At 35.6% G+C, this 21,300-nt stretch overlaps 1 long non-coding RNA gene across 2 annotated transcripts in view; it reads left to right on the top strand.

Moving 5' to 3' along the window:
- Window positions 1-5,087: 5,087 nt before the first annotated feature.
- LOC109253617 (uncharacterized) overlaps window positions 5,088-21,300 on the top strand; it is a 39,007-nt gene continuing 22,794 nt past the window's right edge. Inside the window, exons 1-3 of one of the 2 annotated variants that reach the window (XR_002074489.2) lie at window positions 5,088-5,157; window positions 5,247-5,365; window positions 8,140-8,234. This is a non-coding gene — a long non-coding RNA (uncharacterized LOC109253617). The other variant, XR_002074488.2, reaches the window with a different exon arrangement.

The raw sequence follows: 21,300 nt of genomic DNA, 5'->3' as shown, positions 1-21,300 counted from the left end.
CTGTGACCACCAGGCCCAACATTTGCATTTTTAACAAGTTCCAGGTGACGCTGATAATTGCTGATCTGGGAACCACACCTTGGCAGCCATTGTTCTATCCTTCCCCAGCCAATCGGCTGAGGCCATGATCCCTATAAAACCTTTGTGCTTTTGAAACCCTCTCCCTCTCCCCCTCCCCCTCCCCCTCTCTCAAAAAAAAATAAGTATAAAATCTGGTCAAATTCTTTTGGAGTTTGGCAAAACCAACTATTTTCTTTGTATGTCAATTAAGTTATAAGTAAAAATAAATGGTGCATATGGCAGAAATACTATCAAAAACACAGTGAAGAATCACGAACTTCATCTCAACATAACTTTTATTAAATCCCAAACTTACAGAGGCTAAACTATGTTTGTTAGAAACAGGCTGGAGAGGGAAAGCTGTGGCATGTCACAGAACAACTTTCCTTCCAAGCCTTCACAGGTATTACAGAGCAACTGAAATTCACAGTTTAGAAAGAGATAACACAGAAAAAAACAGAACAGCTACCTTTTAAAATGGGCCTATTGGAAGAAAAAGGAAAACACTGCTAAACATTTCTGATTTATATTCTCAGCAAGATTTGATAGGATAGTGTCTGTATGCAGTCCAGAGATGGAAATGAGCTAAAAATGAAGATTAGAAGGAAGTATTTTTCTAAAACATGTTATTTAATATAGAGAAGTTGAATTCCTATGTCGAAAACTGAAACAAATGTAATATTGTTTGTCAACTACACTCAAAATATTTTTAAATGTGTTATTTAATACAAGAGGCAGTGAATAATAGATTGCCGTGTCAAAAATTAATGTGATAGAGAAATTATTCTCAAGAAATTATCCTACAGTCCAAAAACAAAAGAAATTTCTGAAAAGTATGAGAAGACATAATGAAATGGGAGATCTATAGGATCTTAGGAGTTATCTCATTCAAGGAGCTGGGTTGGATTAGGAGGCCAGGCAAAGGTATCACAGATCAAGAATATGCACCTTATGTTTTACTCACAATATGACCTATGGTCATTCCAACACTGTCTGAGTTTATTCAAATGTATTGATTTAGCAATTGTTTCATCTTTGGTTCAAATAAAGTTTCAAAATAAGCTTTAATATTTGCATACCTAATGAGATTCTTTGCCTTCTGATGGATATTCAGTCTTGAGACTAAAAGACAGTATTTCTTTAAATTCATTTTTATCCATTTATCTTGTGATAACTATTGATTTCTCCCATTTCTTTGGTTTAACTGGATATTTTATTTGTTGCCTTTTAAGTAGTATCTTGTTAATGAAAATATCCAGAAGTTCTAAATATTTATTATGTTCATTTAAGTAACAGTAAACACATACCATTTATTGAATGCTTACTATGTGCCAGTCTCCTTTCCAAGTATCCTCTGTGTATTCATTCATTTCAACTTCATAATAATTATGTCAGGTAGGCACTCTACCACTTTAAAAATGAGGAAACCAAGTCACAAAGTTCTAAGTCATTTCTTAGTAGGATTAGGATGTAATTTAAGTCCAACTAGCCTTACTGTAAAATTCATATAACCACTAAACTATATACTGTGAAGAAATTCTAGAAAATTTATTTTGGCCAATTAATTATTAAGAATTTTAACTGCCCACAGTGTAGTATCTGTTGAAATTTTTACTAATTGGCTTTTCAGTTGTTTGATTAGTTTGGTAGCACATTGGAAAGTAATCGAATAAATTTGACCAAATTTTCTTCTATTGACGAAGAGCATACTTATTAAGTTTGGTTTGAAGCTTGGTAATCTGAAAATAAAGTGACATTCAATATAATTTTATTTAATAAAATTTTCTATGATATTTAATAGATGGTGATGAAAATTATTACAGAATTTGGAGTCATGACATAGATAACTACACTGAATGAAGCCTGTTTCAAACAAAACTTAATATATAAATTTATAACTCTATAATAAATATAACAATGGTTAATTCTAGAATTGACTGTTGAAACTGGATGAGGGAAAATTCAACATCTACATATATTACTTTGCAGTTCTATCTCCTACATGTAGTATAATTTTTTTTTAATTTTATTTTAGAGAGAGAGCATGCAAGTGGGGAAGAGGGAGGGAGGGAGAGAGAGAAAGAGAGAAAGAGAATCTTGAGCAGGCTCCATGCTCAGCACGGAGCCCAATGCAGGGTTCGATCTCACGAACCTGGGATCATGACTTGATCTGAAATCAAGACTTGGATGCTCAACCGACTCAGCCACCCAGGTGCCCCAGATGTAGTAGAATTTAGGTACTCTGTTCTCTCTCTCTCTTTCTCTCTGTCTCTTTCTTCCCTTTTTTCTTTATCCCACCAGTCTGTGGTATGAATATGGTTATGATAAGATTAACTGAATCTCACTTCAACCCAAAGATAAAGAGTTGAGAAGAGCTAGGAAGCTAGAGAAAATGAGATGAAATCAAGTAACTTCAATTAATCTTGAAGGGATAGAATGAAAGCATGTTAGGGAAAGTATCAAGGCATGAAATTGGAATAAGCGAGTACATATCATATTAAGAGTTTTTTTTGGTAAGCCAGTCATCTATTACAAAGGCAATGGAGAGTTACTTAAAATTTTTGATCAGGGAACTAATACAAACAATACAATAGAAAGAATCCTGGAAGTAGTGTAGTGTGAGCCTTGAGCTAGGAGTGGTAGAGAGAGGAGTGGTTATAGATTAATGGCGTCATTGGACTAGAGGAAGCTATAAATAAGGCATTTAGTGATAAGAAGTCAAATTAAGGCAATGATATCAGAAGCAAAAAGTTGGAGCATATTAGGGGAAAATTTAGATATATAAATACAAAATTATTTTTATCAGAATCTATATACAGTATTTCTTTTATTTATTTATTTATTTATTTATTTATTTATTTATTTATTTATTGAGTTTACTTATTTTGAGAGAGAGAGAGAAAGCAGGAGAGAGACAGAGGAAGAGGAGAGAATCCCAAGCAGGCTCTGTGCTCTGCTCTGAGCTCCACACAGGGCTTGATCTCACAGTGAGATCATGACTTGAGCTGAAATCAAGAGTCGGATGCTCAACCAACTAAGCCATCCAGGTGTCCCTTTTCCTTCTTTTTTTAAGAAAAAATTGCTAACGTGCCATACAATCTTTATCCTCTTTATTATATTCCCAGAGTCTTGACTACTCTGTCATTCTCCATGCATTTTTTTTTTCACATTACTGGTTTAATTCTTTCCAAAATGTTAACACACCACTTTAACCACCATGATTTCAGGTAAACTATACTCTATGTATCAGCTGAAGTTCTTTGTTGATAAGTATGAGAACCATCTCTGAGGAGACAGTGAGGAATAAAGACGCTGGGGTTAAAATAAGGAAAGAGGGTCAAAGTCCTATGGATAATTAGCAGGTTTTTAAACTAAGCAAAGGAAATGTATTGTAAAGCCAGTGGGAGATCACAAAATCTATAAGGAAACTCAGAAACCAAAGCTAATCTCGGAGGGCTAAAGCTTGGAAATACAGAAAATTCTGGTTTAGAACATTAAGTTATCAGCAATAGAATGAAAAAAGTCCAACTCTGTCACTTTAAGATCAAATTACAATGTAAGCATCTAATGGGCACAATTTGTGTGAAATGCCTAATTGTTATTAAGGGTTAAATCTAAAAATCTGAGCACCTAGAACACAGCCCAAACAATGAAGTCTCTCCAAATAACTTGCTCAATGTTCAAAAGATTCTCAACCTTTGGTTAGAGACAGTAAAGCTGATTACTGTCCGGTCATATTGTATCTAAGGGGAAAAAGGTTAATTCTCTAAAAGCAAATCTCTTGTTAGCAATAGAATAAGATATTGGGCAGCCAAAGAACAATGATTATTCACCATATCTAAAAAAATGCTAAGAATACAGTAGTTCTCATTATTTTCAGAGTACTCAGGAAATTCTGTAACTAATGCTAAGAAATCCAGTAGCATTATAAAATAAATACATAAAATGCTTTTTAAAATAAATAAAATAAACTGTGGATATCAAATTATCTGTTAACAATAAAATTGATATGTTCAGCTATGATTTCTTCCTACCCCCCCCCCCACCAATTTCTCTATTTCCTTATTTCTTGATTTTTCCCTACTCTTTTGCAAAGTTAACGTGGCTTCTGAGATACTATTTACACACCCTGCTTTTTGTTCCTGGTTGCAGTTATTCATATATTCCTTTCATTCCTTTTTCCTCTTTGGAAAGCAAGGAAAGAGATTATCTTCTAATCTGATGATAACATTTCTCATGTCATTGTTTCTCTATTTCCTTGCTTCATTCTGGAATTCATCTCCTCCCCCTGCCTCCCTGGTCTAACCCAGCCCGAGTTTATTAACCTTCAGGGTATGGTGTAATACTAAACATTTCCCCAACTGAGTCATGTAAATAAGGGTAGCCTCTACTATTAAAGTTTAACAATTTGCTATTTTGAAACCTTTGCCCTTTGCTAGGTCCACATAAAATGAGAAGAAATAGAATAGTGTGAAGAGTAAAATTCTCTTTACACAAAAATAAAAATGCATTATATTATGTAAACATATTATTAGAGTGGTGTTGGTATAATAGCCATGAGGTTTATCCAAAGCCCTGCAATTACCGATTATTATAATATTATCTCTAACTTGTTGAAAAGCAACATGAGAGGAAATGAGAAAACTCATAATAATATTCATAGTTCAGGATTTCTTCAGAAAAAGCTCCCAGTGAATAATGCTTAGATGCAGATTTTACAGGATAAATTTCAGGCTATCATGAAATAGGACAAAGTGAAAGGGACACAGTTCTGGTTCAACGGTGGAAATATCTCCCAAGTAGTGTCCTTGAATGAAGTGGAGAATCTCATACTTCCAATAAATGGGAATGATCAAGCATTTTATCTCAGAGCAGTGAAAAAGTAAAATGTGTAGCAACATTGAAATTCTGACTTAGCTGAGGCACGTTTAATGACTAGTCTTTGCAGTGTAGCAAAGCAATGAAGGGCTACATGAATTCGGCTTAAATTTCTGCTCTGCTATTTATTAACTTCATGGCACTGGGTAAAACTTTCACTTTTTAATCCTCAATCTCTAACACGGATGTAACAATGCATTCTTTTCAGAGCTGTTGAAGGTATTAATCAGACAATATGTGTAAAGCTCTTTAAAAGTTACTGACACATAACAAATTCTTTAATATGTGAACTGAATATTTGTTTCCAGAATACTAGCCATAGGGACACCTAAGGGACAATGTGATTTAACACTAAAGGCTCTGAAGGACCTGCTAAATGAGAAGATAAAACTTGCAGCAGTGCAACACTGAAATAAAGTACATCAACGTGAGTAATTTTTTTTTTTTATCAGAGTGTAATTTCCTTAGAATTTTCAGAGAATACATCAACTGAGTCTTGATTTGGGTGAAGTAGAAGTGGTAAAGTTCTCTTCTTTTTTTGTCATTTAAGTTGATTCTATGATGATAATTATACGCGTAGAGTTTTAAAAGAGAGCAAGTGGAGCATTTTCCCAGATTAAACAAAGAGACCATAAAAATAGGAATGAAATAGTATTTTTGTGCCTCTGTCTCTCAGCCACAAATGCAGGAACTCCAGATTTTCCTAACTCATGCTTCGAAGTATCTGAGTTTGTCACATTCGTGCTTCATAGCTAGCACAGATACCACAAGCTGTTCCTTCCTCTTCTTGGTTTCTGTTGTCTCTGGTTGCTTATATTCTCTCCTGCATCTTCTCTTTTCCGGGTATTGTGCCTGGTCCGTAACTCAACCTGCTCCAAAAGCAGCCACAAGGGAACATTTCCCTTATTCCACAGCTTTGCTACACTCTTTTACACAGGATACAAAGAACTGTTTCCTTGTCCCCTCAAGTTCTTAAACATATCTCTTATTTTTATTATCTCTTCTTTTAGGGCTCTCACACAGGTTTCTGGGGGCGGGGGTTAAATAAAAGGACAAGCTCAGCGACACATCCCCAGCTTTACTCAGAATTACCTTGCCATTGGAACACTGACCCTCTGACTTGGGACTGACTCATCCTTCTTTTAGAATGAATTCTGTTCCTGATGGTCTAACAGTCACTTATGTAAATAGACTCCTTGGGTATTTCCAACCCCGTCTTACTGACAAGCCAATATGGGATTTTTGGAAATCCTATGGAGAAGCCAGGAGATAGGCTCCACAAACTAAGATTTTTTGCTTCAAAGAAATGGGAAAATTATCTATAGAATGCTCTAATGCTAGCATTGCATGTCTATTGTGTCTTTCCCAACCACTGTGAATTTCAGTTTTCATTTGGCTTGACTTCACTGTTGTATATTTGACCCCAGCTCATTGAAATGTTGTTTTCCCTTATCTCTGTCAAAGTCATTCTCTCTTGATTTTCTTTCTGCTTTCTTTCTCAGTTGAGAGTGATAATTTCCATGTCTCTACTTCTTGTCCTGATCATTTTTATAACAAGGATAATATTTATTACTATACATCTGGCTGCCTATTGTATATGTAAACCTTTTTGACCCATGTTGGGTCAAGTGGCCACCTACAATCTAACAACTATGGCCAGGAAGCAGGATCTTACTGTAGAAAGAGCACAACTCCCATGCTGTAATGGAGAAGAGAGGGGTAATTCTAAAAAAGAGAGAGAGACAAAGAGAGAGAGGGAGAGACACAGACAGACACAGGGAAAGAGAGAGAGAGAGAGAGAATGAAAAATTGCTAGGCTGGCAGGGGAGAGGGGAAAATAGGTGATGGGCATTGAGGAAGGCATTTGTTGGGGTGAGCACTGGGTGTTGTATGTAAGCCAATTTGACAATAAGTTATATTTATAAAAAATAAACCATTTTGAAGGAAAAAAAAGAAAAATTGCTAGAAAGAGGAGGGCTAGTTTCTAATCAGCCATTCAAATAAGTGTCCCAGGGGCGCCTGGGTGGCGCAGTCGGTTAAGCGTCCGACTTCAGCCAGGTCACGATCTTGCGGTCCGTGAGTCCGTGAGTTCGAGCCCCGCGTCAGGCTCTGGGCTGATGGCTCGGAGCCTGGAGCCTGTTTCCGATTCTGTGTCTCCCTCTCTCTCTGCCCCTCCCCCGCTCATGCTGTGTCTCTCTCTGTCCCAAAAATAAATAAAAAACGTTGAAAAAAAAAAAATTAAAAAAAAAAAAAAGTGTCCCATTCACCAAGTTAAAACCAAAACCTAGAGCTATAAATAATTAGCAAGACATGCTGCTTTATATTTTATCTCTTCCTTTCCCTAACTATAATTTAGTTGAAATGACTTATTGGCATGATTAGCAACATAAAATAGACAATAATCAAAGAGAGGCTATCTTAAAAGTTAGCCAATCAGTACCTGAATAAGCAAAAGTTGATAGTACAGCAGGATTTACTAAGTGGTATGCATTGAAGCATTAGTCCCATGAAATGTCCTGGGACAAAATTGTTCCATGGTCATTCACATTTCTAAAAATCAGTTTACTACAGCCCTGTCCTGGAGAGTCACAATACATATTTATGTTCCAAGGGCTTTAGAGAAATATTTCTCTATAAACACCAGGAAATTGTTCACATTCTAAACTGATTCATTTCTAATGATATTTGAACTCACTGTTTTTCCAGCTACCATTTTATGTTATCTTTATAATTATTTCTATTGAGGCACAAGTCCTTTTATGCTCTTCAATCTCTGGATATTCCTCAAATTTAGGGTAAGAGGCTTGGGTTCCCTAGGCAATTTCCAACAGGCTTGGGAAGTTTAATGTGTTTTCTCTAGGCCAAGGTCAGTGTCATCATGTTTAATCAACTTGTTGCCAGACTCTTTAATAAATCCTACCTTATTTAAAGTTCTGGGTACTTTCCTATCTTTGTCTTATTTCTGGGGCAACTAGGGATTTTGGAGAAGTGTGATGTAATTTAACAAAAGAATATTAAACTAGTTTTCAGGCTTAAGGGTTAAAAATGTATCTTGGTAGATTTATTTATAAGAATGCCAAGTTCACTTCTGTTTTGGACAAAGATTTTATTGTCCAAACTTTGAAACTTTATTGAATCTTTATTATGTTGATTTCTGCTAAAGAACAAAAAGACATTCATGGTATAAATTATTTTTTATAGGGCAAGGCAGGGGCAACAGAATCATCTGCTACATCTTGATTTCTCATTAGACTCCCAATTCTGATGGGAATTTCCAATATTGACACGCTAAAAAGGTATTGTTGTTGTTTTTAACTTTTTGAATAGTTAACATGGAAGGTGATCTCTGTTAAAGAGTTAGGCATACAGGTATTTCAACATATATTAAGTCATCATGTTATAAAGCATGTTGACACAAAACCTGCAGTGTCATAGGAAACTAAGAATTAATGTATTTTGCATAAAAAGGAAAATGGAATTTAGCCAAGACAATTACAGACAGCTGCAATACAATTTTATAGTCAGGTTGGGTAGCTTCTCCTTTACTGGTATTTGGGTCTGAAATGTTACTTGTGAGTCACCGAGCATAGAGAAGGATCTTAGTGACCCGGAGAATACTCCTTGTCAGGTGTTTTCTACTGTGTCAATAAAATGGAGTCATGGGGCCATCCCACAATGTAATTATGCAATTGTGAGAAATTTAAAGAGAAATGTTTGAAGATTAAAGATTGGAAAATACCAAATGCTTCCATTGTGATGGAAAAAACCCATGTAGCTGAAAAATAAAGGATATATCCAAACAGGAGCCATAGATAAGTCATCAGCATAGGTGTAAATCATGTCCATGTAGATATTATATGACAAAGAAACACATGTAGAATGCAGGGAGGAAGTATTTCTAAATATGAATATAGTTTCAATCAATAAAGAAAAAAATTATTGCTATAATCTATCCATGTGGCTCTGTAATAAAAGAGTATAAAATTATTTGCAAAAATTTGTTATAATAGTTATTAGGGTTCTTATGGAATCCGGTGACTTTCTAATACCTTTGGAAATATGCTTTAATGGTTAGATTTTATCTGTCTCCTATATTTATTTTATGAGAACTTTGATCCAGTTTTATTCTTTTTGAAACTGAAAATTCTTTGGCTAAACTTCAGGAACTATTTAAACTTCATCTGTATCTGAATCTAACAACTTTTTATATTCAAATTCTTTATAATCTGGGTGTTAGAGGGTAGGGGAATGAATGGGAAAACAATTTATCTTTATTTATATATTCAAATATATATAAACAAATATTCTTGCCACTATGGAAAAAGAGATGAACAAGAGAGACAAATTCCCTTCTCTCACAGAGCTCACTTTCCATTGAGGAGACCAAGCAGCTAAATGTGTAAACCAGTACCAAATTTAAGCAAAATACTAATAGCTAAGAAAGAAACAAATAAGATATGTATTACAGGCAATCTCTGTAAGAGGTGATGTTTGAATATCAGCACAGCTCCAGCTATGTGAAAAAACCTGCATAAAAGGGTACTGTTTATCGGGAACAGCAAATCCTAAGACCTCAAGAAGCAAAATAATTTGAGTCCATTTTAGGATCAGAAGAGAGTCTAGGGTAACTAGTACCAGGAGCGAAAAGGAGAGGAGTATGAAATGAGTGTTCAAGGAAGGCAGAAACAGGTTATTGTAAGGAACTTGCATTTTATTGCAAATGCAGTGGCAAACTATTGAACTTCCTGGTTAGACTTCAGTGGTTAAGGAAACTAAATCATAAGTACTTTAAGATGTCAGATAACACTTATAAAGATTATGAATTATTTTGTGGAAGATTTTTCTATGACAAAATCTAACATTGATCTTCCATACTCTATGCCATTGCTAAAAATATGAGGGGATCTTAGTTATGAAGTTAAGTATCATTATTATTTTAAAGGATATCATTTGGAAAGTTAATAGTAACTTTTGAAATGATGAATTTTATAGATCATGAATAAAGAGCAGTCTATGCGGGGGAAGTAGTTGTGGGGTAAGGATGTGAAAAGGTTTAAGAAGTTAATTCACTTTTATTGTGTTGAGATGAACTGAGGAAGACTTTCTGAAATAGAGGTTAATAATATTCATTATTTTATATATGCTTTAAAGTGCATTAGTTGCTAATTTAATAAATTTGGCAACTATAGAAAGGTATAAAGAAGAAAATAGTAACCAATAATAACATTACTTGTCAGTCTTTCTTAATCATTGTAATATGTATTTGACAAGATTGACAATTTATAGGATATTAAATTTACAACCTAATTATTATTTTTATTATTATTTTAAGTTTATTTATTTATTTTGAGAGAGAGTGAGCATAAGCAGGGTAGAGGCATAAAGAGGGGAGAGAGAGAATATCCCAAGCAGGGTCCATACTGCCAGCACAGAGCCCAACACAGACTCGAACTCACAAACCATGAGATCATGACCTGAGCCAAAATCAAGAGTCAGATATTTAACCAAATGAGTCACCCAGCCACCTTCAACCTAATTATTTTCATTTAACATTATATTTTTCATGTCAATGAACATTCGTTGACAACACCATGTTAATATGTACATAATAATTATTCTTTGGTAATACAATGATTCACTTACTCATTTATCTGTCTTGATTTATGTTTTCTTCTTTAACCTAGAAGGGGTTTATGAGAAATTGTTTCTCATAGCAATTTTTTAATTTTAAAATGTGTCTGACTATATTATTTTTTTAATGTTTATTTATTTATTTTTGACAAAGAGAGAGAGACATCAGGAGAGGGACAGAGAGAGAATCCCAAGAAGACTCCACTCTGTCAGCATGGAGCCTGATGTGGGGCTCAAACTTGAAGACCGGCAGATCATGACCTGAGCCAAAATCAAGAGTTGAATGCTTAACAGATTGAGCCACCCAGGCTCCCCTAAAATTTTTCCCAGTGTATTAGAAGACACAGGACCAAGGGCTCCTGGATAGCTCAGTTGGTTTAGCAGCTCACTCTTGGTTTCAGCTCAAGTCATGATCTCACAGTTGTGGAACTGAGCCCCGCATCGGGCTCTACTCTGAGAGTGGAGCCTGCTTGAGATTCTCTCTCTCCCTCTCTCTCTCTGACCCTCCCTCACTCATGCATACAAAATAAATACATAAACTTAAAATAAATAAATAAGAGAAAACAAAGGGCCAAATCCTTGTTGGTGGAATACATTTCTTTTAGTAAGCATCACAGTGACTAATAACACAACCTCAACAGTGACAACAAAAATTACTAATGACCCAAATATTGGAACGTATTTTATATGTGTGTGTCAGAAAAATATTTTTTCTGAGGTGTTCTCCCCCCTTACTTCATATCTAGTGTGGCTTTAGAGGTTATATATTTAGTGTGGAATGAGGTGGGCGACGTACATTCACTGATTCTGAATTCAGAGTATAATTCCCAACCACCAAGAGGATTCCTATATTTCTGCTTTCCAAGGCTTGGTCCTGTGGGCCCTAATCTAATGGGACACATTTTAAAGTAAAGAACCATCATTAGTAAGAAGATCTTTCTGGAGGCCAAGATTAATGCTACAGTTTTTATTAGAGATACCTGGCTTCAGTGTAAGGGTCAAATGCCATTTATATATTTAAAAATATTATTTATCATGTACTGTTTGTCAAGAAAGATAATCTCTGCCTTGGTGGAGCCTTTGTTCTAGCAAAGAGGCAGGAATCAACCAAGTAATCAAATAGTTACCAGGTGTCTTAGAAAAGACATGCGATACTATGAGAAAGCCTAACAAGGAAACTGTCTTAGCCTGAGGAGGGTCAGCTAAGTGTTCCTTAAGGAAGTGGCATCTGAGCTGGGATCTTGAAGAGAAACAGAGGTTAACTGGGTACAGAAGAGAACCTTCCAGATAGGAGGAAAAATAAATTAAAGGCTCATTGCTTAAATAATAACTGTTATGAATCCTGGGAGGAAAGTGTTTTAACTAGCTCAAATTGCTACTTTAGCTTTCACTAGAGTCTAGTCAGTTTATTAGTCATATTTTATGAATTTACATTAAATGGCGATCTAATCTACTAGGCAACCAAAACTGACTCCAAACGGTGACATATAAATATTAAAAGAGAATAAGAATCAGCACTGGTTTTTTAGTGTTTCTTGCTTAAAGCATTTGAACCAGAGACGCATTTAAAAGAATAAAGACCCATGCTTTGTACAATATTACATGTCTATAGTATATAACAATAATTATGGGGAATTGGGAAGTACAAATACAGAATCACTGCTTTTAGGACAGTTTTTAGCTACAAAGATAGGTTTTTTTAAGCTTTTTGCTCACAGTTTATCGCATCAGAAGACAAAATGACGTGTCTTTCTCATGGATAAGTAACATCTAGAAATATGCTTACAGTCATCATCAACATGAAAGACTCCCCTTTTTTTATTTTAGAGAGAGAGAGCGAGAGAGAGAACACAAGCAAGGGAAAAGGGCAGAGGGAGAGAGAGAGACTCTTAAGCAGGCTCCTCGTTCATCACAGAACCTGAAGCAGGGCTCATCCTAAGACCCTAGGATCATGACCTGAGATGAAATCAAGAGTCGGACACTCAACCAAATGAGCCACCCAGGTGCCCCATGAAAAGTTCTTTAATATGCATTTTAACCAAAATATCCTGAAATGCCAATTAATAGAAGCAGCAGTTGGATTAATAGTAATAGGAGTGTTAGTTATAATGGTTACTATTTATTCTGCGTTTACTATGAATTTCTCAGGCTAGTGTTTCATTGCTAATGCTTACAATTACTGACCAAGACAGACACTATGATCTCTGCTTTTCAGAAAATACCATTCAAATTCAGACATGTTAAGTGAGCCACTCAAGATCACACAGAAAGCAGTGGAGTGAAAACTCAGCCCTGGTCTCTCTGGATCTCTATTCCAGACCAGTGCTGCTTGGACCCAGGGAACTTACCTAGTTCTGGTTGTGACGAAATCATTTCTCTCTAGATAGCTCTCCAACTGCTTTCATAGCTATAAAATAGTAATGCCCTATTTGCATCCCTTGTATTTCAGATTAGATTAAAGCAGAATTCACTCCAAAAATTATGCAAATTTTCTTCCAAAGTTCTAGACTGGTGTTGAAGAACATGTTTATTAATTAATGTCTAAAGAACATTAATGTCTCTTTCTCTCTCTCAAAATAAATAAATGAACATTCTAAAAAAAAATGTTTCTTGAAAGACAAACTGTTGTACAGAAAGTGGTGTTATTATGTAAAAATAAGTAACAATATTTACAAGAAACCCAATATGGTACTGCTTTTGATCATCATTTCCTTAGTTTTTGAAATATTAACCTGGTTCTAATAATCTCCAGATAATGAGGAATGTTTTCTAAATGGAAACAACAGTTAAAATAGATATTAGATTCTATTTTCAATGGGGTAAGTCACTGAGCTAGAAAGAAGGGAATTAGAAATGGGATGCAACATGGGGCGCCTGGGTGGCGCAGTCGGTTAAACGTCCGACTTCAGCCAGGTCACGATCTCACGGTCCGTGAGTTCGAGCCCCGCGTCAGGCTCTGGGCTGATGGCTCAGAGCCTGGAGCCTGTTTCCGATTCTGTGTCTCCCTCTCTCTCTGTCCCTCCCCCGTTCATGCTCTGTCTCTCTCTGTCCCAAAAATAAATAAACGTTGAAAAAAAAAAATTAAAAAAAAAAAAAAAAAAGAAATGGGATGCAACAGAAGTTTATTATAAAATAATACAAGGATTTATTAGCAACAAGGGTCATACCCAATTCAAAATAACATACAAGTTCTATAGAAAAATATAATGTAATATCCTTTCAGCTGGATAGGGGCAGAACCAATAATTAAATCCATGTATCTAATCCAGGTTTGCTGTTTTTATCCATGACTTTAGTATATTCTAGACTGACATATCAATTTTATTGGAAATAGATGAACCAAAGCTCTCACACATACAAACTTAACAATATCTGAGAATTTAGTCTGGGTAAGAGAAATAGGTAAAAAATACAATAATATTTAAGGAAAGATGGAAAAAACAAGCACTAACAAAAACCTGTTCTCCTCTAGGTAAAATGGACTATAAACAGAAAACATTATAAGAAGATACAGTTACAATTATAATAATTAGGAAGTTTTACTTTCTCACTTCAAAAACACTAGTGAAGGAAGCACTGAAGGAAAAATTGTTATCTTTTTTCATTTCTACAACAAACAGTATGAAAATGAGACAAATAAAGCTACAATAATCATGACAGTGTGGCACTGGCAAAATAATACCCAAATACATCAACAGAACAGAATAGAAAGCCCAGAGTAGATCCACATAGATAAAGTCAACTGATCTTTGAAAAAGAAGCAAAGGCAATACAATGGAACAAGGATAGATTCTTCAACAAATGGTGGTCATCCACATTAAAAAAAAAAAAAAAAGCAAATCTACATACAGACCTTATACCCTTCACAAAAATTAACTCAAAATGGATTATATCTAACTGTAAAACACAAAACTATAAAATTCCTGGAAGATAACAGGAAAAAAAACCTATGAACTTGGGTGTGGAGATGCCTTGCCATATGCAACACCAAAGACATAATTCAGAAAAGAAATATTTGAATAATGAAGCTGGACTTCATTAAAATTAAAAACTTCTGCTCTGCAACTGACAATATGAAAAGAATTAGAAGATAAGCCATGGATTAGGAGAAAGTATTTGCAAAACACATCTAATAAAGAACTCTTACCAAAATATGAAAAGATCTTTTAAAACTCAACAATAAGAAAACAAATAGCCCAATTAAAAAATGGGCCAAAGACTTGAACAGAAACCTCACCAAAACAGATATATAAATACAATGTGTACAATTTGTGTGTGTGTGTGTGTGTGTGTGTGTGTGTGTGTGTGTGTGTAGGGAATTAGAAATGAGATGCAACAGAAGTTTATTATAATATAATACAAGGATTTATTAGCACATGAAAAAATATATAGCATATGAAAAGATGGTCCACATCACAGGTCATCAGAAAAACACAAATTAAAACAATGAGATAGCAGTACGTACCTATTAGAATGGCCAAAATCTAGAACATTATATCAATAGCAAATGCTAGTGAGGATGTGAAACAACAGGAATTCTCATACATTGCCGATGGGAATGCAAAATGGTACAGACACTAAAAAAGTGTTTTAATTTTTTTTAGAGCTTACTTATTTTTGAGAGAAAGAGAGGGAAAGAGACAGAGCACAAGTGGGGGAGGAGCAGAGAGAGACACACAGAATTTGAAGCAGGCTCCAGGCTCCAAGCTGTCAGCACAGAGTCCAATGCGGGGCTCGAACTCATGAACTGTGAGATGATGACCTGAGCCAAACTCAAACACCTAACCAACCGAGCCCCAGTACAGCTGCTTTTGAAGGCAGTTTAGCAGTTTCTTTCAAAACGAAACCATACTTTTGCTGTGTGATCCAGCAAGCATGCTCCTTGGAATTCACCCACAGGAGCTGAACTTATGTCCACACCAAAGCCTGCACGTGTACATTTATAGCAACTTTATTCATTATTGCCAACACTAGGAAGCAATTAAGATGTCCTTCAGTAGGTGAATGCTTAAATCAACTGTGGTACATCCAGACAATGGAAGATTATTCAGCATTAAAAAAATGAGTTATCAAGCCATGGAAAGTCACGAAGGAAACTTAAATGCATATTAGTAAGTGAAAGAAGCCAATATGACAAGGTTACATACTGCATAATTCCAACTATGTGATATTATGAAAAAGACAAAAGTATGAACACAGTAAAAAGATCAGTGGTTGCCAGGGGTGGCAGTAGGGCAATGTATGGCAGGGAGAGATGAATAGGCAGAGCACAGAGGATTTTTAGGGTAGTGAAAATAGCCTGTATGATATAATGACAGATATATGTTATTATATACTTTGTCCAAACCCATAGAATATACAACGCAAACAGTGAATCCTAAGGTAAACTATAGACATTGAGTGATTATGATGTGTCAATGTAGGTCCATCTTTGATTAAAAAAAAACAAAAAAACAAAACAGGTACCATTGTGGTGAATGATGTTGATAATGGAAGGCTGGACCTGTGTGTGTGCAAGAGATACATGGGAAATCTCTACTTTCCTCTCAATTTTGTTGTAAACTTAAAACAGCTCTAAAAAAATGTTTTAAAAAGAAAACAGGTTTTCAATTGGAAAAGACCCAAATGCCAGGCAAGGTGAATGAAGAAAAACCCATACCTAAAACTGATCAGACCAGCACTCCTTGATTTTCCTCTCTAAACCTGTAAACCCTTCTGCCTCTGTGCCCTCTTTTCCTTCTTCCCATCCTGTTATGAAGGAGAATGCAACCATCCCCGTCTCAAAAACTTATCTCTCACTATACCCTGGTCTGAGAATTCACAACTGCTTATGGTCTTTGCTCCTTCAGTTAGCCCCTTTCCCTCCAGCTGTATCATTTCCATCAAAGGCAATTATGTTTTAGAATTCCTACCCTAAAGCAACAATAAAATCTTCCTGGTATTTACATTCTGCCCTAAATTCTATCTCAGTTCTCAGCTCTATTTCAGAATTTTCCTTTGTGGTAATTTTTTTTTTTTTTTTGAAAAAAGAGATATCTTTCTCAATCTTTCCAGAATTTTTTCTAAAAGGAATTGTATACTTATAGTGTATCCAGTTCCTTTCTTTTCATTCACTTCTCAGACCATTTATGTCTAGAATTCACCTCCAGAAGTCCATTGGCACTGCTTTTGTTAAGGGTTAAGAGGCCAGATACTGCTAAAATGAATGAATTTGGTGTTTACCTTACTTAGCCTCTCATCAGAGCTTGACACAGCTGATCCTTTCTTCCTTCTTAGGAACTTACATGTTCTTGATATTTTTTTGTTAACTCATTGCTTTTACTTCTCAGTCTCTTTTGCTGATTCCACCATTCTTACCAACCTCCTAAATGTAGGCTTCTTCAGGTTTTTCACTATTGTTGGTGCCTTCCCTTTCTGTACTCTCATTCTCCATAACCTATCTCATAGCTCCCTTGGTGTAACTACTACAGATGTGTTGTCAACTCCCATATCTATATTCCTGGTATAGACATCACTAAGCTCTAGAGTTGTGTATCCAATTTCTTCCCTGACTTCTCAACTTACATATCTCAAGTTATATATCTTACCAACATTTAAAATTTAAAATGTTCAAAACATGAAATAAAACTTGGTTCTCACAATCTACCCAGTTGCTCACACCAAAAACTCTAGGAGCCATAACTGGTTTCTTGCTATATCAATCAGCAAACCCTGTTGATTCTTTCTCTAAGGTATATCTTCGCTTTCCCTACCTCTCTTCATCCTTTTATGTTTAAGTAATCTCTAACCAACATGGGGCTTGAATTTTCAATGCCAAGATCAAGAGTCACATGTTCTACCAACTAAGCTAGTCAGGCGCCCTCGCCATCTCCTTTATTACAGTTATAGTGACTTGTGCTATTATGGTCTCCTTCAGTTACACTGTCCTTTTTATAAACATAATGTCACTTAGTCCTGCTAATAATCATGTAAGGTGGACTAAAGAGGAAATGGGCTCATTTAAGATAATTAATTTCACATAGTAATTTACTTCACATAGTAAGTAGTACAGATGAAACGCCAAATCAGTGCTCAAAAGTATGTGAACAAATGATCACTAACATTTTGATTACCTAAGTGTTACACATTTTCCACATCTAATTTAATCATCATAACAAGAACATATAACTGTTATTATATTACAAATAAAATAGGAGATTTAAGCCAGTTGTCTCAAATTATGGTTCCCTTTGCTTCCACTTTCAACTTCCTTTTCATTTCTTTCCATTCTTCTCAATACCACCAAAGAAATTTTTTAAAAACATAATTCCTATCATGTCCTTCCTCTGCTTAAAATCCTTTAACAGGTCAGAATTGGTTATAGAATAACATCCTTATCATGGCACTGAGATGCTTTTATAAACTTGTCACTGCCTTCCTTTCTAATCTTATTTCTTCCTACTTCCCACCATATCTCCTGGATTCCATCCACATATCAACTGCTTTTGAGATTCAGTTTGAACAGGCTGCACTCTTTCTTTCCTATACGTCTTTATCCAAGCTGTTTATTCTGCCTTGAAAGTTCATCCCGCATATAGTAGTCATTGTAGTTGCTTTGGTACCATCTCTTTTGTTTCTTTCAATAGCCACCCCGAATATCCAACTTCCCTGGTGCCATGGTATGAGTTTGGCCAGCTCTAGCTAATCAGCATGATTTTACACCCTAGTTGGAGTTTCTAGTTCAGGTGATGCAATTAGAGACAGTAGGACATAAAGTGAGATTTATGTGAAAAATATTTCCCGACTCTTCTCAGGGGATTCTACAAGTAACATTCTGTCTTCTCTTGTAACCGATGTGTAGTTAGGAAGCCATTTTATGAACATGAAGGAGAATGGGTTTTAAACTGAAGTTTGACCTTCAGGAAGGCAGAAGGTAACACCAGATCTTTCCATAATGACATTACCAAGCTGCTGAAACAAACCAACACTGAAGCTAACTTTACCGCTAGACTTTCCAGTTATGTGAATCTCCTTTATTGACAGATTTTTCTGCTACTTGCAACTGAAAGCAGCTAAATATTACACACATTTTATCATAAAATGTCACTAACGATAGGCCTTCCTAACTTCTCAGTTGAAGCTAAATATTTTTTTTTCCTCAGTAAAAGTTTCTTTTGTATACCTCTATCAAAGCCTGTAGTACATTGCTTAAACTATTAGTTTGCTTCCCCAGGAGACCAAACACCTGAAGTGGAAAGGATTTCATGTTATTTGCTGCTCTATGAGTTTGTTATCAGACTGTGCTCATAAATAGCCCACCATCCATCCCCAAAACACTTTTATTTAATGCAATTTCTCAACCTCCGCACTATTGATATTTTGGACCAGATACATCTTTGCTATAGAGGGCTATCTTATGCAACCTATAATATTTAGTAGCATCTGTGGCCTCTACTCATTAGATGCCAGTAACATAACCCCTCCCCACCATGTGTGATAATAAAATGTGTCTAGAAATTGCCACATATTGCCTTGGAGGGAAAATTGTACAATTTGAAAACTACTTACCTAATGACCGAGAGCACAAATTTTATTACAAACATCCTTACAGGATAATATTGTATCCATCCTTAAATACAGACAGAAAGGGCTAATAATCCCACAAAGGGCAAAGTAAATTGTTTTCATGCAAAACTACTGGTTTGGTTTGTAATAAAGCAGTGTGAGGGTAAACTCCTCCTTTACTGGGTACAGGATATGATCTCACACACCAAACCTGCTTTTCTCATAAGCCGATCCCCCTCCAGAAACTTCCCATTCCAAAGGGATGGGTCAGTTTCATCACTGAAAAAGGAAGGACCAAAAAGAGAAGACAATTTCTTATATGTAAGGAATATCAGATTAGGTGCCTGTAACAGAACTTGGCACTAAACATCTTTCATCACCTCCTTGTTTCTTACACATACCCAAACTAATCCCTAAATGGTTTCTCTCCATTTAGAGTGAGAGCTTTCAAACTGTTACTAATTATAAACTTCTTCAGAAGCAAGGTGTTTTCACTGAGAGTGAACGTGCAGGTACTTGAGCCCACACAACCTCCTTGGCCTCGGGGCCAGCACTTCTGTCTGAAACGCCTTCTCTAACAGACAGGATGATGAAAACGGAAGCTGTAGAACTGAGTGAGCCAAGCCAAAAACCCTGTTTGGATGATTAAGTGTTCTCTAATACATGAAGAATTCAGAGAAATGGGGCAAAGTGAATGCACTTCACTATGATCTGACATAATAATCTACAGTCCCTATCTTTATGTCCAAACATACTTTTATGTATGTATTGTACATAAAATTATGTATGTATGTACTTTTATGTATTCAAGTCACTCCTTGAATATATCATTTTGGTAAATGTGAAAATTAATTTCTGAAGGTGAAATCTATAACTTATAATCATCCATTTTGACTTTTCTTTTTCTCCATCTCTTAGGTTGAAGCGAAACAATGTTTGCCTTTGAATCTAAATGTAGTTTTAATATTAATTTTCATATGTATATTTAAAAGTTACAAGACTTCAACTAGAAGTCTTGATTCCAAGAACAAGGAAATTAATGAAAACCATAATAAGTGTATACAATGTTAATAATTAAGGCCATTGATATGATTAAGAATGATAATTGTGTATGGTATGGTTAATTTCCTCAGATACGCCAGGAAACAATATAATTTTAACAACTGATCTACCCATGGATGGAATGTCTATATTCTCTCTATATGGGGCGCCTGGGTGGCTCAGTCAGTTAAGTGTCCAACTTCGGCTCAGGTCATGATCTCGTGGTTCACGAGTTCAAGCCCTGCATCCAGCTCTGTGCTGACAGCTCAGAGCCTGGATCCTGCTCAGATTCTGTGTCTCCCTCTCTCTCTGCCCCTCCTCCTCTCTCTCTCTCTCTCTCTCTCTCTCTCTCTCCCCCCTCAAAAAAAAATATATATATAAAGAAACATTAAAAAATTACATTCCCTCTATAGAAAAGAGATGTTTACATTAAAAATTAAATCATGACCATAAAAGAATGTCCCTGGAACCTGGAATAGAAGACTGTAATGGGCATTTTTATTATTTGCTTTGTAGATGGTAATATTCTTTAGATTAGCTTGGGGATAGATACTAAGTCTGTTTTTTTTTTATTTTCCTAGATTTCTATGAATATTTTGAATAGTTAACAGAGCCAAAATATTAACTGATATAATAATTTCTCACTATTCTGCTCCCACATCCTAATGCATGTGAAGGCACTTGTCTCTACCTTTACATCCTATCTAATAATAACCATCCTATCGACTAAATTCCTATAATATACTAGCATGCATACATTATGCCAATAATTTACTCTCTCCCCAAAAGAACTCTGAGATAATACTATTATTCCTATTCTACAGATGAGATAACTGAGTTTGGAGAAGTCAGCAGCTTACACAAAGTCACATAACTTGCAAGAAACAAATCATGTTCTTTCTGTGAAGAAAGGCAATCAGTACCTCATCCATCAAATAGATTCATAAGCCAGAAGGAATCATCTGGGGCTTTGTGTTCCACTAAAAGAGGAGCCTTATTATTGAATATGTAGGTGGCAGGCACAAAGCTGGAGGTGAAAGCTAATAAAACTTCAAATGAACTTACTTAACAAGCTGGAAGAACAGACCCCAAATCAACAAGATGAAATTATTATAAGGATGGATGTAGTGGCCTGGACTTACCTTT

This window comes from Panthera pardus, unplaced genomic scaffold (assembly GCF_024362965.1).
Source record: "Panthera pardus isolate Hobbes unplaced genomic scaffold, ASM2436296v1 HiC_scaffold_21, whole genome shotgun sequence".
Classification (NCBI taxonomy): domain Eukaryota; kingdom Metazoa; phylum Chordata; class Mammalia; order Carnivora; family Felidae; genus Panthera; species Panthera pardus.
Note: the sequence above shows the minus strand (reverse complement) of the source record. Positions and strands in the feature narration are given on the sequence as shown.